Source organism: Meriones unguiculatus, chromosome 10, assembly GCF_030254825.1.
Source record: "Meriones unguiculatus strain TT.TT164.6M chromosome 10, Bangor_MerUng_6.1, whole genome shotgun sequence".
Taxonomy (NCBI): domain Eukaryota; kingdom Metazoa; phylum Chordata; class Mammalia; order Rodentia; family Muridae; genus Meriones; species Meriones unguiculatus.
The window spans coordinates 12,596,543-12,613,294 of NC_083358.1; the positions used below are offsets into that span (position 1 = coordinate 12,596,543).

General features: G+C 45.4%; 1 protein-coding gene and 1 long non-coding RNA gene across 2 annotated transcripts in view; one reads left to right on the top strand and one right to left on the bottom strand.

Annotated features, from left to right (window-relative positions):
• Maf (MAF bZIP transcription factor) overlaps positions 1-16,752 on the top strand; it is a 344,454-nt gene that overhangs the window by 220,663 nt on the left and 107,039 nt on the right. The gene's annotated exons all lie outside the window — the stretch shown is intronic.
• On the bottom strand, positions 3,590-15,279 carry LOC132656805 (uncharacterized). The gene is made up of 3 exons (XR_009594534.1): positions 14,763-15,279; positions 6,908-7,016; positions 3,590-5,033 (listed from the first exon to the last, which is right to left on the bottom strand). It is a non-coding gene; the product is annotated as an uncharacterized LOC132656805 (long non-coding RNA).

A 16,752-nucleotide genomic window follows, 5' to 3' on the forward strand; every position in this document is an offset into this window, starting at 1 on the left:
GGCTCCCTGTGGATGCTTGGAGATTAGGGTTAAATGACAACCGGGCCAGCTTCCTTCTGCTCTTTTAATGAATGCAGAGATTACAAAGAGGGAGGTAGGGCACTGGAGCCAACTCCTGGCCAGCTCCTTCTCTCTCTCTCTCTCTCTCTCTGTGTGTGTGTGTGTGTGTGTGTGTGCATGATGTTTGAGTGTGGGCACATGTTTATAAGAGGATGGGTATGCTTGCCTGTGCATGTGCATTTGAAGGTCTCAGGCCAACTTCTGGGGCTATTCTTCAGGTGCTGTCAGTTTTATTTTGTTTTGTCTGTTTTGAGACAGGGTCTTTCACTGCCTTGGAAGGTGCCAAGTAAGCTAGGCTGGCTGGCTGGCTGGCAAGCCTTGGACATCCTCCTTTTTCCCCTTCCCCAGCACTTGAATTACAAATACATGCCTTCCTGCCCAACTTGGTTTTCACTTTTATTATCTTTAAAATGTTCCATGCAATGTGTTTGGAGCATATTTACCCCTCCCCCAATCTTTCCTGATTCACTGTCCTCACCCCAATTTCCTACTCACCCAACGCTGTGTCCCATTAAGACAAATTTGTACTGCCCAACTCTTTTTCGATGTGTGGTCTTCCATCGGCGTGCGTGCAACTTACCAGGACTCCCCTGTAGAGGAGCTCCATATCTGTGGGGAGGGGGAATGTGTGCCCAACTTTCTTCTCCATGAGGAGACTGTGTCTGGCTTGACTTTGCACAGGTTTTATAGATGCTGTCCCAGCCCCTGTAAGTTCATATGTACAACTGCTGTGCTAGGTCTAGAATGGGTCCTTGTTGCCACGAGGTCCTTGTTGTTACTAACCAGACTACTTCCCCTCTCTTTGTCTGTCTGTCTGTTTGTTTGTCTGTCTCTATTCATCTCTATCCCCCCACCTCTCTTTTTGTGGACACTCATTCAAGGCTGAAGTGAGCTTCTCTGGGGCCTCCTGCTCCTCTGCACTTCTGAGTTCATTGTAAAGTGACAAGACTTGGTCCTTCTAGAAAGATTGGTTATTAAACAGGCAAGGCTTTCACCAGCAGGAAGAGACCCTCATTCTGTGACTGAGCTCCAGATCTTTCCATTTCTAAGAAACAGGACTTGAAAGACATCAGTCTTTGCTGTCATGTCAACATCCGAGTAGAATCATGTCGTAGTGTTGGAGTCTGCCTTCTAGCCACTATGCATCATCAAAATTAAAAATAATCCTAGATGGGGAGTGGAGAGTAGGGCTGAGGTTAAAGGTCAGGCTGGGGGGTCTGGGACACCAGTCTATAAGAATATGGTTGAATTCTGGCCCTTGTCAGGGTTAAATGACAACTGGGCCAGCTTCCTTCCTTCCTTCAGAATACTTGCATCCAAACCAAGTATTCTGGGATCTCTGCCTCCTCCAAAGGTTCCACATTTTAACTCTTAAGTAACTTCTGGGTTGGATTCAAACCCCCTCCCCCTGGTCATTCCTTTTTAGGCAGGGGCTGTTGTGTGGGGCAGCTGACTTGGGAAAGCCTGCTGTAATTTTTACCACAGAGCCGAAGGTGGTAATGCCAGTGCAATGGGTGAAGGGACAGAAGTGGCCATCTGAGCACCATGGTATGCTGGACAGTGGTGCTGGTGGCTCAGTTGTTCTGTACCTTGACCAAGTATGTCCCACAGCAACTTAAGATGCAGCTGAATCACTGGGGTGCTGGGCCCCCTAAGAGCAGCAGAACCTGAGCAAGGCTAACATTCCTCCCTCCGCACAGAGATGTCAGATCCTGGGCAGGGAGGAGTACAAGAAGTCCCTTCCTCACCCACACCATCTTGGTGATAGGTTGGGGAGACTGGGGCCAGAACTCCATACTGCAGCTTTGTCCCCAGAGGCCATTGTGTCACTTAGGAGGGTGGCCCTGGTTCAGCAAGGCTCCCCTACAATCACAGCTGAGCTCTGAGGTGATAGGAGGTGGAGGCAGAGATGCATTCCAGGCAGCAGGACTCCAGCATGCAGAGGCCTTATGGAGGGAGGACAAAGGGTAAGCTTGGAGATCTATAAAATGCTCAGTAAGAAAGGGCAGCAGGTGCCAAGAGAGCTGACCAATTCGACACTCGTCTTGCTATTTGACGTCAGAGCTGTGGAAATCCAGAAGCCTCTGACGCGAGATAGTTAAGGTGTTGGTAGCTAGTACGGACTAATTCTAAAAATTGCCCGGGGTTATGAGGAGATTGGGTTACAAGGCATCGAGAGTGGAATCAGAGTGAGCAATTAGGAGTCTGCCGCACCGGTTCAGGCAGAGGTGGTGGTAACTTAGACCAGGGTGGTAACAGCGGAATTGGGAGAAGAGCAAACCCGAGAAATATCTAGGAGGTCAAGAGCCCAGGGCTGGCAGTGATCAGATGTGTTGAACTGGACGTGTTAGTAGGAATTGCAAAGGCCCCTGTGATCACCAGTTTGGCACTAGATAGAGCTGTACCCATAAAAACTCTAGCATTGAATTAAAATTAGAAGATTTTTGCAGAACTGGAAATCTTACTTTGTTTTATGTGTGATGGTTTTTTTGCCTGTGTGTGTCTCTCTCTGTGTGTGTATGAATGAATATGAATGCTTGTGTATGTGGGTGAGAGGCTTAGGATCCAGAACGTGGTTGCTGCAATTACGATCGCTCAAGTGAGGCCAGCTTTCTACATGGGCTGGGGAAGATGCCCGCAAAGCAACTCTATGGCCTGAAAATTTCCTGCTCTGTAGTTAAAATCAAGAATTTCCAAGAATAGAGCGTCAGCAAGATACGTTGTAAGGATGAAGGGTTGTGTGTTTGTGTATGTGTGTGAGTGTCCATGTGTGCACATGCACAGTATGTGGGTGAAATGGGCGTGTGTGTCTCTTTCTCTGTGTGGGTAGGTGTGCTCATGTGTCTGTAGAGGATGAATGTACCTGTGTGGGTATGCATGTGTGTGAATGCATTTGTGAGCACATGTGTGAATGTGTAGGTAAAGATGTGACTCTAAAGAGAATAGGAGGGACATTGGCCTAGAAAATTCTAGAAATCCTAGCTATGGCAAAGATGAAGAAGCTCTTTTCTGGCTCCATATTTCTATTTGGAAATGGTTTAAGTTTTATTCACAGAAAACCTCATCTCCCTTAGGGAATGGTGACAGTGTGATAGGAAGCCACCACGACAGCCAAACCTCTCACTACATGCACCCATGCTGCTGTGAGACTGGTTGGGCAAGCAATGTTGCAGCTGTTCCTCTAGCATGGCCCTCACAAGGGAAGCTCCCATTGGCATTGTATCTCTAGACTCTTCTTGAGTACTAGAAGAGGCCTCACTTTAGATTAAGATAGTCCTATGTGAGTGCTGGGTGCTTTCCAAATTAATTCATGAAACAAAAGGAAGCAAAAACAAAACAAGGGGCCAGGAGAGAGTCCATGACAGAGAAGATGAAGCTGAAGGGTGCCGGACAGGACAGACTTGGGAAACAAAAACATCTTCTCCAATGCCAGACCCCAGGCTTTATTCCACACATTCCTCCCTTGGTTCCAGAATTCTAGGCCTCAGAAGGATCCCAGCTCCATCTCTTTCTAGCTGTGAAGGACCTTCTTGGGCCTGCGTGAGGCTTTCCACTGTTGGTATAAGTTATAAGTTGGAGTCTTGCAGTGGGCCAAAGTCTTGGGAGGGCAAAGGGAAGCAACACAGTCTCTTGTTGTCTTTTTCCTTCCTGCTCCATCTCTAGGGGACCAGATCCCGCCCTGAGCAATGCCCTCAGTGGAAAGCATGCCTATTTTGTGCTGTAAACTCAATTCCCACCCTGGCTTCTAGGGCTCCCAGTTAGAGGTCCAATTCTATTTTAGGAACATGGAATGCATTTTCCAGGAGGGAACATTATGAAATATTGGGGAGTCGAGTCTAAGCTCAGCCAAGGCATGTGGGAGTCTGAGGAAGGAACCCTCCAGAAAGCAGACATTGGGCTAACTGTCCTAGAGTGAGTGATGACTTAAATGGTGGAGGGGAAAGTGTAATCTTATCAAGAAAGGAGAAATCTTTTATTTTCCAGCCAACTTTGGTTTTTAAAATGTTAGGAAATAACTGTGACTCTTTCCCAAACAGCTCCATTCTTCCCCAGTGCCTCGTCAGCTCTTGGGTTCTGTCGCCCACGTTCCTTACTCTTAATCTGACACTGTCTCTCTACATTTCTAGGGGCCAAATTTGTTTTCCATGTCCTCCTTTGTTTGCATGCACATGCACACTTACTAGAAGTATTAAGCTCCTCTTACTTTTCGGACAGATTCATTCTTTTCTGTGGCTCGGAGCTCAGACAAAGGGTGGAAGCCTTGTCAGAGTGGCACAGTGCTAACTAAAATGCAACCAAGAGCTGGGCATGGAGGAGCACACCTGTAGTCCCTACAGCTCTGGTGCTGAAAGGAGAGAATCAGTGCAAGTCTGAGGCCGCCCTGAAGTACCCCGTGGGCTCCAGGCGAACCTGGGCTGGAGACGGACATTCGGTGTCAAAGCATAAAGTCAAAAGGGCATCCATGAAGTTCTTGCTTCCAGGGGATGTTGGAACGACATGGAAACCAGAGGGCTCAGAGTCAATTTTCTTCTTCACCACCAGATTCATTTGGCTCCTTTGAGATGTGAGTTGTCACAACACTGTCACCCCATTCTACCTTCCAGACCCGACTTCTGCTCTTAGCTGTCCATGTGTAGATCTCTTTTATGTGCCTGATTGGCTTCTGTTCTGAAAATCTCTTCTCTTATTCCCTCTGGTGGAAAGTGTCCATTGATCACTCCTAGCTACCCTCTGGCCCCAGGCAATGGTACAGTGCCTGCTATCAGCCACTGGTGAAGGGAATGCTGGCCATGCTCCAGGCCCTGTGTTTCTCCTGCCTGGCCCCAGCCTTGCATCTGCGTTCCTCTTCTCGTGCAAAGTCAGTGTTCAGGGAAATTATCCTCTCATCGTTGCCTGCTACACTCCTCTTGGCTGACATAATGGTCAGGATGTCCCAGCAGACATATAGAGACGCCTCCAAAACGTGTGTGAGTCTGGAAAGTCCAGAAGGATGGTTGTAATGTTAAGAAGCAATCAGACGACATTGTATTTCACTTGGGGCTTAAATATTCTTATTTAAACCTCAGCTCTATTACAGACATGCGCTACAATCTAAACAAGGCCCCTTGCCCTCCTGGGACCTCAGCCACATTTTTAGAAGAGCCAAATACTAAAAGCCTACCTTCCAGGATTTAGACAACAGGTTGGACATGAGGCTACCAGAAGCACATGACCTATGACAGGCACGCTATAGGTGTCGTGTTCCTAATGTCATCTTCCATTTCCGAGTCCATGAACTGGGAAAGTCTATTTGTGTGGTAGTCCATGGCCATTGGTATATATGAACACATTCAACACAGCCAGCCTTTTAAGCTCAAAATAGTTTTTTTTTTTTCCTCCCCACTCTATGCCACCTTAGCTATGGGTAAGGTCTGTAACTGTTGACCTCCTATAACGAGATCCAGCACATGACTTCACATTTCAACATCTACATGCTCACATGCTCTATTCCACCTGACTCATAGTCTACTGAATTGTTCCTACCCGGCACTGAGGTAAGCCCCTCATTCCACCAGCTCCAACATCTGGCAATACCTGGAGGTATTTCAGTTTGTCACTAGGTAGAGGTGTGTGCTAGTGACAGCTAGATAAACATTCCATAATACACAGAGCAAACCCTACCACAAGGACTTACCTGTCCAGAACGGCCAGTCATGCAACCATGGCTATCCTAAGTAGCCAGATCTGTTGGTAATGCCAGAAAGCCAATTTCCTGGCTAACTACCCCTACCTCTTATGAGCCAAATGGCATTGGGCATTTATTTGGTGTGGTGTGGTATCATATGGTATCATATGGCTTGTGTGTGCCTGTGTGTCTGCATGCACACACATGCACATGGCTTCTGTAAATCAGCTCTAGCCCCTTAGTTTTGCATGGCAAGTGTTTTGCCAAATGAGCTATTTTTCCCAAGCTCCTGTCTACTAATTTTTTAAAATCTAATATAGAATACTTCACTAATAAAGTCATTCCAATGAAATGGTACACAGTGCCCTATGAATGCTGTCTACTCACATTTCATGCAATTCCATCAACATCTCTCAGGCTTAGAAATTTGCCATGTTCTCAGGTGACTACAGAGTCAGGAATCAATCCCTGGTCCCTCTGGTCACTTACCCATGGTTTTAAGCCTTGTGTTCTAATGTCTCCTTAGTCTTAGCTTTAAAGCCCAAGTGTCCTGGAACACCCTTAGTAACTTTAGAAGAGATGGCCCATGTTAGTTTTGGTAAGAAATCCAACAGTGACAGGAGCAGGTGACGAGATTCTCCAGAATGACGTTACTGCCTTTGGCCCTAAGCACTGTTGGAGCTGAGAGGAATGACTTAACTTGGAGTCGAGGGTGTGGCTGCCACAGCTTTTGGCAGGACATTTTGTGATCTGGTCACTCTCCAGGGTCCCTCAATCAGGTGTCACATCCCCTAAGGGCATGTCTGAATGAGTCTCTGGCTGCCCAGAGCTCTAGGCAGATACTTCCTGGGCACTTTAAATGTGGAGACAGGAACCAGGGCCAAAAGAATAACCGTGTCACCTCAATGCGCACTTCAGGCTGCAAAAATGAGGTTGTTTGATATCATTAGTGTCAGCATGTCTTTTCCCAGGGGTCTCAAAGAAGATAAGGCAGCCCCTCTCCCAGAAAGCCCCTCCGTGGTAGGGTTGCCAAGTTGTCTCACTCTGTACAGGTGACAAGTCCGTCCCCTTGCTGCCCTTCAAGCTTCTCCTGGTACTTGTCACTGGGGACCTGACATGTCACTTTCTGTTACACCTGAGTGTGGTAAGATCCGGCTCTTCAGTTCCATTCCAGATACTCACAAGCAAGCAGTGTGGGTGCATCCATTTCTTTCTGCTCTTGACTGCAGCTTTGATTTGACTAGTTGCTTAAGTTTCCGCCTTGACTTGTCCCATCATGGTGGACTGTGACCTAAAAAATATAAGCAGAATAAACCCTTTGTCCTCTCAGCTGCCATTTGTTTGGGCAGCTGAAAAGAAAAGCAGCAGAAAAGAAAACAGAGTGCATAGAGATGGGGATTTGGGGAGCACAAACATGCCACCTCTGAGTTCATAGGGTGCCATCTGTCAGCAGAAACCAAACAACAATAAAAGCTTCTAAGAAGCCTGGAATAAAAACCTGTGGAAGCAGACAGGAAGCCAGCTCAGTCAGGTAAAGCTCCGGACTCCTGACTGAAACCTGTCCCAGTGCTGAGGAGGCAGAGGCAGGAGCATTCCTGGAACTTGTTGGCCAGCCAGCCTGATTGGATTAGTGAGCTCCGGGTTCAGTTAGGGAATCTGGGTCAAAAATAAGGTGGCGAACAATGGAGGACACCAAGCACTGACCCCTGACCTCCACATGCACACACAGTGGCACAATCAGAAAGACACACATTAAAAACAAAAACAAAAACAAAAAACCATAACCCTGGGGCTGGGTGTGGCAGTGCAAACCTTTGAGCCCAGCACTGAGGAGGCAGAGACGGGTGCATCTTTGTGAATTTGAGGCCCTCCCTACATAGGAAGTTAGGCCAGCCAGATCTACATAGGAAGACCTTGAGTCAAACAAACAAACAAACAAACAAATCATTTGTAAATCTTAAAATTGAAATAAAAAAAAATAGAAGCGTGTATATTTGTGAGAAATGTTCGCTGGGCAGAACAGAGGACCCACTCTAGCCTGCTTTTCTTATTCATATATCAGTGTGATGACCTGGACCCAGAAATTATTATAAGCATTCGATATACTTACCAGACTCAGTGAGTGCTGGACAAAGTGAAGTGTCCTTATTTGCTAGACCAGTCACAGACTGCTCTAGGGCAAGAACAGCCCCAGGTGCCGGGGAGAGGGCAGAGCAAAAGACTGGAGAGCCCAGGAAATGAGTCTCCATGAATCTGGGGCCTTGAACCCATGGGGTCACTGGAGTGGTTAATGTAATACATCTCAAGAGGCAAGACCTTGTCACTGAGGCCAGACAATGGTGCAACATACTGGCCTGACTCATTTGGGGTCAATATGAGAATTGCCTCCAATCATCGGATTCTCAACAGCAGCACTGATTTCCCGGTGAGAGAGACAACCATCCTGAAAACCCACCCTTACTGCTGAGCCCTGTCAATGGGCGTCACCGGTCCAAATGGCACTTTGGTTTCTCTGTCATTGAAGTTTGGCCTGATATTACAGGGACACTTTGAATTCTTCAAAGAGTGACTCTCACTTACCTTCTTGCCTCTTTCCCCTTCAGGTTCAACCCCTTTTATCACACTAAAGTGCCAATCAATATTGCGAGATAGATGTTACATCTTCGCTTTTTATAACACCGCCTGTCCCAGAAGGGACACTGTATCTTTAAGGAAATGGACCCCGTATCCTGTTTCCAAAGGATTAAAACCCTTTAAAGAGACAGAAGAGGCTGTAAACCCAAATCATATTCTTACTCTCTCTTCATTATCCTGTCCACTATCTATCCCTGCTGAGTAAATCTGGTTGTGTGTTTCTCCAAAGTGGTCATAAGAAGAAATTTATTTACTCCGCTTTGCACTGGAGGGGCATTACCGGGCTTCAAGGCTCTCCGAAGTCATAAAGATTTTGCAGTGTGTGCAAAAGGAGCAGAGATTCAGAACTTCTTTCCCCCTCTGAGGTCGTTTGGCCATCCAAAGGGGGAGCCACTTCTCATTTTCTGACAGGGTTTATTTCCGTAAGATTTTCCAATTAGCAGGAAAAGGTCACACTAATGTTGGTGCTGGGTAGGGAAGAGATCAAACTATGCAAATAGAAACATCCTTGAAAGGACAATATTAAAAAAAAAGAGAGCGCATTTCTAATTTTTAATCGCATGTGCATATATGCATACATGTGCATGTGTGCATATGTGTATATACATGTGTGACACATGTGTGTATATATGTAAGATATACACAGATATATGTATGTATATTAGAGTGTGCATATGCATATGTGTGTGTTTGCATATATGTGGGCATACATAGAAAGGAAGAAAGAAAGAAAGAAAGAAAGAAAGGAGGGAGGGAGGGAGGGAGGGAGGGAGGGAAGGAAGGAAGGAAGGAAGGAAGGAAGGAAAGAAAGAAAGAAAGAAAGAAAGAAAGAAAGAAAGAAAGAAAGAAAGAAAGAAAGAAAGAAAGAAAGAAAGAAACCTGACTTTGACGTGCTGTTCTCACCTGTGAGGAAACAACCTGAGTCCAGCCAGTGGTGCTGCACTAAAGGGAACTTGGGTACCTAAGATGGGAGCTCTCCTAACTTCTTGGTCGTTGTTGTATAGGGACAGGGCCTGTGAGGCTGCACAGTAGGAGTCAGGTAGCCAGGGCAAGCTCTATGGACCCTGCTATTGGCCAGGCTGTCCCCAGCCTGGCACGGCTTGATACAGAATATCCTTTTAAACCCGCCTCCGATCTTTCTCTGACACTTGCCCTGCCGCTTTTGTTTTCCGCTCTGTACCTGGAGAGCACAAGACTTTTGCCTGATAATAGGCAGGATTGGGAGCCATGTCAGAAAGGATGCACTCCAGCCATGCCAATGACAGAAGTCACTGATCTGCCCATTAAAGCAGATCCAGGGGATCTTGCTTTGAGTTTGGAGCCCACTCTGCTGGTCAGAGATGACGACATGTTATGCAAATGTCAGCAGCAATCCTCCAGACTGAGTCCCAGCTGTGGCCTGATGGGTGTGGCAGAGCCCTGTAAGGGCAAGAGTCTGGCTTTGTGCACCTCTGCATGGCCCCATGTGTACCAGCAAAGCCACGGTGGGAAGGAGAGTTGTGTCTGTCCAACTGGGTTCCTCTTCCCTAGGCAGTGAATTCCCCAATTACTATTTATGGTCTAAATCTGGTCTGGTTGTCAGTCATTGGCCACATCCATCTAGAATCCCCTCAATACCAAGTGCCAAGGGAGGGTGCCTACTTAAGGTCATGGCATGGCCACCTATCCAAGTGTGGATAAAGGTCCAGTGTAGCTGTCTGTGCTCACTCACCCTGCCATATAGGTCTTACTTATTGGAAACTTTTTAAAAGCCAGGCCAGTGGATCAGTCCTGTTGTATCTAGAAGACACCGTCTCTTTGGAGTCATCCACTGCTCCTGGCTCTTACACTCTTTCCGCCTTCTCTTTTATAAGGCCATGAGCCTGAAGGGGAGGGTTTGATGAAGACATCCTATTTAGGGCTGAGTGCCAACTCACAGACACTGTGACAACACACATAAGACCACACGGGTTCAAGTGAGATGGGGTCCCAGCACCGAGAGAGGGAAGCACATGGGGGTTCTACCCCTACCAGAGAAAGAGTAGTCTTCTCCAGTGGAGTCTCTCTGGCTATATTAGCCACATTTCACAGTAGGCTCCATGGCCAGGAGTAGATGGCCGACACAAAACTAACAATGATATTTTTGTAGTCCTTTTTGTCTCACATTGCTCTGTTTGGAAATTTTTTTAGGTTTTTTTTTTTCTATCTTTTGCTTGTATAATTTGATCAGTCATTTGTTTGTATATTTTGATTTCCAATGTGTTTGTTTGGGGGTGGGTTGGGACAGAGAGTTTCTTGATTGTTTCTGATTGTCTGTTCTGTAAAGAGGGAAAGAAAGGGCTTGGAGTTAGGTAGAGAAGGAGGTGGGCAGGGCTTTCGGTGGGGGGAGTTGGGAAGGGGAGAGCATGATCAGAATACATTAAATGAAAACCAGTTTTTTAAACTGAGGCAGCGGGTTAGGTCTTACTGAATGCTAAGGAGCCTCTGTGGTCAGGTCTCACTAGGACATAGGTAAAACAACGACACAGCAGGAAATGAGGTAGATGTTAAAAAATCAGAAATGCAAAAATAGTTGTCAAATTTGATGTCCCGGCCTGACCATTGTTCAGCTGAGTTATCAGTGTGCAACACAACTGTGTTCATGGTGACAGCCCACAGGATATGGCAGCACACAGGCTCTCACATGTCATTTAACTCCCTGTAATGTTTGTTTTCACCTGAAAGCATGAGGTAGAAGCAGCCCACTCTCAGCTTAAGTACCCGGCTCTCCTTCCTAGAAGACTAATCCTCAGAGAGCTTATTTCATTTTTAACATGAGAGAAAGATTTTAAATTTGCTTTTTTTCTGCTACCAAACAGAGAGTGACTCTTTCCTTCCTGTTATCAGAATATCATTTCTTTTTGGTGCTTAGCAAGCATTAGCCCTGCCCTGTTTCTCCAAAATGAGATGGAAAGGGAGTTACAATGCATTAGCCCTGAGCCACAGAAGCGTGGCGTGCTGTGAGGGCCTTGTTAACTGCTCCAAGTCCAGTCATAATAAGAGCGAATGTACCACATGTAAATCACACTCTGGGCTTTATCTGGAGAGAATTATTAAAGTAAATCAAGCATACAAACAAACAAGTGAATAATAATCATAGTACCCAAACATCAATGCAACCTAATGCCCAACATTATGGAACTGCTTATAGATGTATCACTGTAGAGCCAATTCAGTGAATCTGAAGTAGATCACGGGAACTCAATCTTTAAGGCTCAAGAAAGCCTACGTCCCAGTGTGTGTTCGTGTCTCAGCAGGTCATTCATAATACCACTTCCTTGCATACAGCCAACCCAATTTGAACAATAGGCTGCATAATTAACCAGGGTCCCATGAGGTTCACACAGTTGGAGCACTTGGGGAGGCAGAACTCTGTGCAAGTTCACAGATGTGGGTCTAATCTTCACTCACTAATTAGTCACATGGCCTGTAACCTCATTAGCTCTTCCCTTTTCTCACCTGCAACACAGAGGTGAAGATTGCCAACTCTTGGCTGTTGCTAGATGAAAGTTCATCTCAAAAGACACAAACTGCTTAGGAGGTGTTCAGCAAACACCACATACCATCTAATAAGGAGGGTTAAAGTCCTTGAAAATGTCATTAGAGGCCCCTTCAAGATCAGGCTCAATGTCTTATGGAATATGGGCAGGTCGGAGGTGAGCAAATATGAACAGTTCAAAGATTATAGGAGATATGTTACCATGAGCATCAAGTTCTTCCCTAGGTAGGCTGTTCTTCCTATTAATTGTCACAGTCACACCTTGATGATTTCTTAGAATTCCCTACACCCAGCTGGGAAAGATGAAGGGTAAGAAAAACTCCAAGTCAATAATCTATCTGCAAAGCTTTAGACCTACTGCCAAAGACAGCAAATCTGCCAGCCTGTTTATCACGAGAAAAATTCTAACAGCCAAAAGAGAGACACAATCCAGATTGTATTCAAAAGATTATTGATTCAGATTCAAGAATGAGATGACATAAACAGACTTTCCCACAAAGTTTGTAGTTGCAATGCCCATAGTATGTGCTTGAAAAGCCAAGGGGAGTATTGACATGTGTGACACAAACCATGACTTGGGCTGTGCAATCTGATGTCAAGTGAGCTGAAAGTGTTTCCACTGTTGACAAAGTGGCTGGTGTGAGCTATGGACGCTCTTGACCACTGCACAGCATTAATACACAGGTGTGGATTTCACCAACGTCATGCAACTAGCCAGTACCAAACAGATTTGTTCCTTCCCTTATAAAGCACCATCCACAGCCTTGATGATGGCTCAAGTGGTCATGCACCTGCCTACAGATTCCACCACTCATGGACAAATAAGAAGTATAGGAAGACCTGGAATACACGAACACGTGTGTGGTTTAGTTGTTACTTTGTTGTTGTTTATTTGGGTTTGGTTGGTTGGTTGAGATTTCCTGAGGGTCCAGTTGGGTCTTACGGGCATAATTTGTTATAATCTTAGATGTGCAGCCCTGGAACACATTATTTTGAGGGCAATGTGACATGATGTCCCTCAGAGGGATCCATCCAGATGCCTCTGCACTCCTCATAGCATCCGTTGGCCCTGTCAATACCTGGGTACGTCTTCCAGCTTCTGTCAACCCTGTCAAACCTGAACATTTTTCACTCTGACATAAATACAGTTCTCATTTGGCTTGGGTGACAGGGATAATGTCAACATGATTTCTCCTTTCTTGAAGTGACTCATATTATTAGCATCGATGTGAAATACTCATGGGATATTTTCACATTATGGAAAGTTTATCATAATAATGAATACTTTTGACCCAAGAAAGTCATACCCTCTTTAGCATGTTTTAATTCTAACTCACCTCAGCCACTTTCTGGCTTGTGATGGAAGGATCTTCTTTTATTTTCCCTAACCCATAGTTTTTACATCTGTATTTTGAGTTAATAGTTAATGACCTCACTTCACAGAATTCTAGTAGACTTCGATAAGATGTGCCATTTTGCACTCTGCACTCCTGTATTGTTAGCATTTGGTAGAGCTGAGTTTGGTTCTGATGATGCTGATAGTAATGGTGATGGCAGTGAGGGTGATATTGCTAGTGGTGATAATGATAATGATGACAGTGATGATAATGGTTATGGTGGTGGTGATAAATGGGATGAAGCTGTTGACTTTGACAGTAATGGTGGAATGGTGCTGGTGGTGACAGCAGTGATAATGATGTGATGGTGATGATGGTCATGATCATAATGGTGACTGGTCATGACAGTGATGGTGATGATAATGATGGCAATAAGGTTCATGATAGTGATGATGGTAGTGATGGTGATGATAATAACGATAGTAATAATGATGGCAGTAATATGATAACATTCATGATGGTGGTGAAAGTGATGATAATGATGATGATGGCAATGATGGTGATAGTGATGGTCGTGATGATGGTGATTATAATAATTATTGTGGTGACTGTAGTAATAATAAGCTCTTTAAATTCTTAAAACATCCAATAAGGAAAAGAAAAACTCAGAGAAGTACTTGGGAGTAGAAAGGGTGAGGTTTAAGCCCCATTGTTCCTGAGGCTGCAGCCTTTTCTGTTTTCAACACTTGTAAAACACTATGACCAGCCTACTGAGTTCTATTCCAAAGGCATAGAAAAAAAAAGCTCCTCCTTCTCAGATAGGGACATTGGTCTAGAGGATTCATAATGGAGAAAAAGGTTGTCTGGCCCTGTGATGGGTATAGGCTGCTGAGCCATAGAGGGACTAATCAGGACTCTGAATGTGCCATAATCTTGTATGACTTTGAACAAGAGCCTGAACTTGGGGCTAGGAAATTAGCTAGTCAGAGTTTGATCCTCAGAACCCATGTGAAAAGACAGGCATAGTGCAAAATTCTTCTAATCCTAGTGCTGAGGGTGGGGTGGAGACAGGTGGATAAATGGGGTTCCTGGCCAGCTTGTCTAGACAAGACAAATTCTAGACTTGACAAATTCTATGCCAGTGACAGACTGTCTCAAAAATATTAAGAATATTAGGTGTATGACACTTGAGGAATGATGCTGGAGGTTATAATTTGGCCAGCAAATACATACACATACATGCACACATCTCCATGAATACTCACGCACAGAGACCTGAACCTATCTGATCCTAACTGTCACATCCCAAAGATCTGACTTCGATTGTTTTTCCCTCACAGCCTTGGGAAGTCAGAGTCATGTGTCTGTACCCAGCATACAGGTACCGATCAAAGGCAGTTAGGAACTCCATCTTCTCAGTCATCATCATCATTGCCATCATCTCTGAAGTAGATTAGCAGTGCTGGTATTTAGAAATCACACACATGACAGAATTTAATAAACATAGAAACACTGTCTGAATTCTCCCCTTTCTATCACATCCACTCACCAGCAAGGTCGTTCCTTTTCTTCACTGGATGCACTTCAGTTCTGGCACCTGATCTCCAAGCTGTCCTCAGCTTGGTTGAGGAGACCATCCCTTGATCACTTGATTGTCATGCTTCCTAACTGTCCCTCTGCTTCCACAACCCCTCTTCCCAGTTCACTCCCTACATCATAACTAGAACTGCAGAATAAAAATGCCAATAATTCATGTAACCCCTTAGGGAAGCTCCCCCACCCCAGAGGAAGCCAGATAGTTACATGGATGAGCCTGAGGTGTGACACCCAAGGTTGTCCTTTGGACTCTACATACTTTTCTACCCACCTATACATATGCCTACAGAGAAAGAGATCATAGCCTCTCCCTGTGCTGTCTGCTAGCTTTCACAGTACCCAGCACAGACTAAGTCCTCATAAAAAAAAAAAGTCAGTGTGAAACAATTAAACAAAGCAATGGTAATATAGAGGCATCTTTCAAAAGAGTCCAGCCCCAGTTTCCAAAGCAGACAGGAGAGCCACAGGGAAAGGCGCTGTTGGCCCGGTCTATCAGCTCAGCCCTCCCTTTTGGCTGGGAGACAAGAAAGGAGGGGGCAGACTCTTGATAGAATCGCCTCCCCTTCCATCCTGACCTCTTGGAGCAGCAGTCCACTCAGTGTTGCACTTGGCCAGAGCTTCCCGTAGTAATTTGGTTAATTGGATGAACAGGCTCTTTAGTGACACCGCCTGGATTTCCACGCAGCAGTCCATCAAAACTAATCAGTTGGCCAAGTTCCACTGCTCAGCCACTGACAGCTTCGCCAGGTCGGTGAGTAAATGGTAACTTTTTGAAATGGAGGAACTTGCTAAATGGTGGCAGTTAGCACTTGGCAGGATGGAGGGGCAGGGAGGGGAGAGATGCAGTGGTTGGCTTTGTACTTCCTCCAAGACAGAATCTCCTCAGGGATGGCTGATTCCAAGTTCCTTCCAAAGACACTGGTGAAGAGCAATCACCCCGAAACTGTGCTTTGTTCCTTCACTGCAAAAGGAGAAGGCCCTCGGAGCTGGTATGCTGTGCTCTCTCTTTATTGGTGTTTATTAAACACTTGTTACACCTTCAGTTTACCTGATTAAGCACACCGTATGAGTTACTGCAGTACCAGCTGCTGTAATAAGCGAGCCTTAAACTTAGTAGTTTAACACACACATACACACAGACACACAGACAGACAGACACACACACACACACACACACACACAAAGAAACTTCCTGAGTCCCATCAGGAGATCTTTGTTGGAAATGGTTCTCTCTTCCAGACACTAAGTCAGGAAACCATTCTTCTTCCATCCTGGTTTCACTAGCCCCTAAATGTAAGTGTGTCCAACTTGCAATCTGCAGGCCTTATGTGCTCGGGGGTATTAATGAATATGGCCTCATATAAAACCCTAAACAATTAAAACGCTGTGAAATGGCATTTTCCTGTTTGCTTGTTTTGCAGTGCACTCAGGTGCATGGGTCTCAAGTTTGAGCTCTGGTAGCATTATCATTTGCAATGTCCAAAAAACTCGTATGTTTGTGCACAGCAAGGGCCTCGATGGAAGCTGCCTAAAGCCAGGGGAGGGGAGAAGGCTAACATGAAAAAGTTATAACCAGTTTTCAGAGTTTGAAATCCTTGGCCCAGGAGTGGCATGTGACACTTTCGTTATTATTATTATTATTATTATTATTTTTTAGTGAGGACTAGCGAGCGATGTGGCCATACCTAGCTCCAAAGGCTCTGTTCACAGGAACAAAATACCAGAGACACAGAACTTACAAGGAGGAAAGGTTCATGCTGACCAATAGCTTGAGGGCTTTCTGTCTGTGGCTGTTTTCATCCATTGCTTTTAAGCGTGGTAGAAAACTCATGATGGAAAGACATGACAGAATCATGTCTACTCGTGTCAGAGAGAACAAGAAGGTGGTGAGATGAGCTATCCCTTCAAAGGCATACATTCTATCTCACCCACCATGTCCCTTT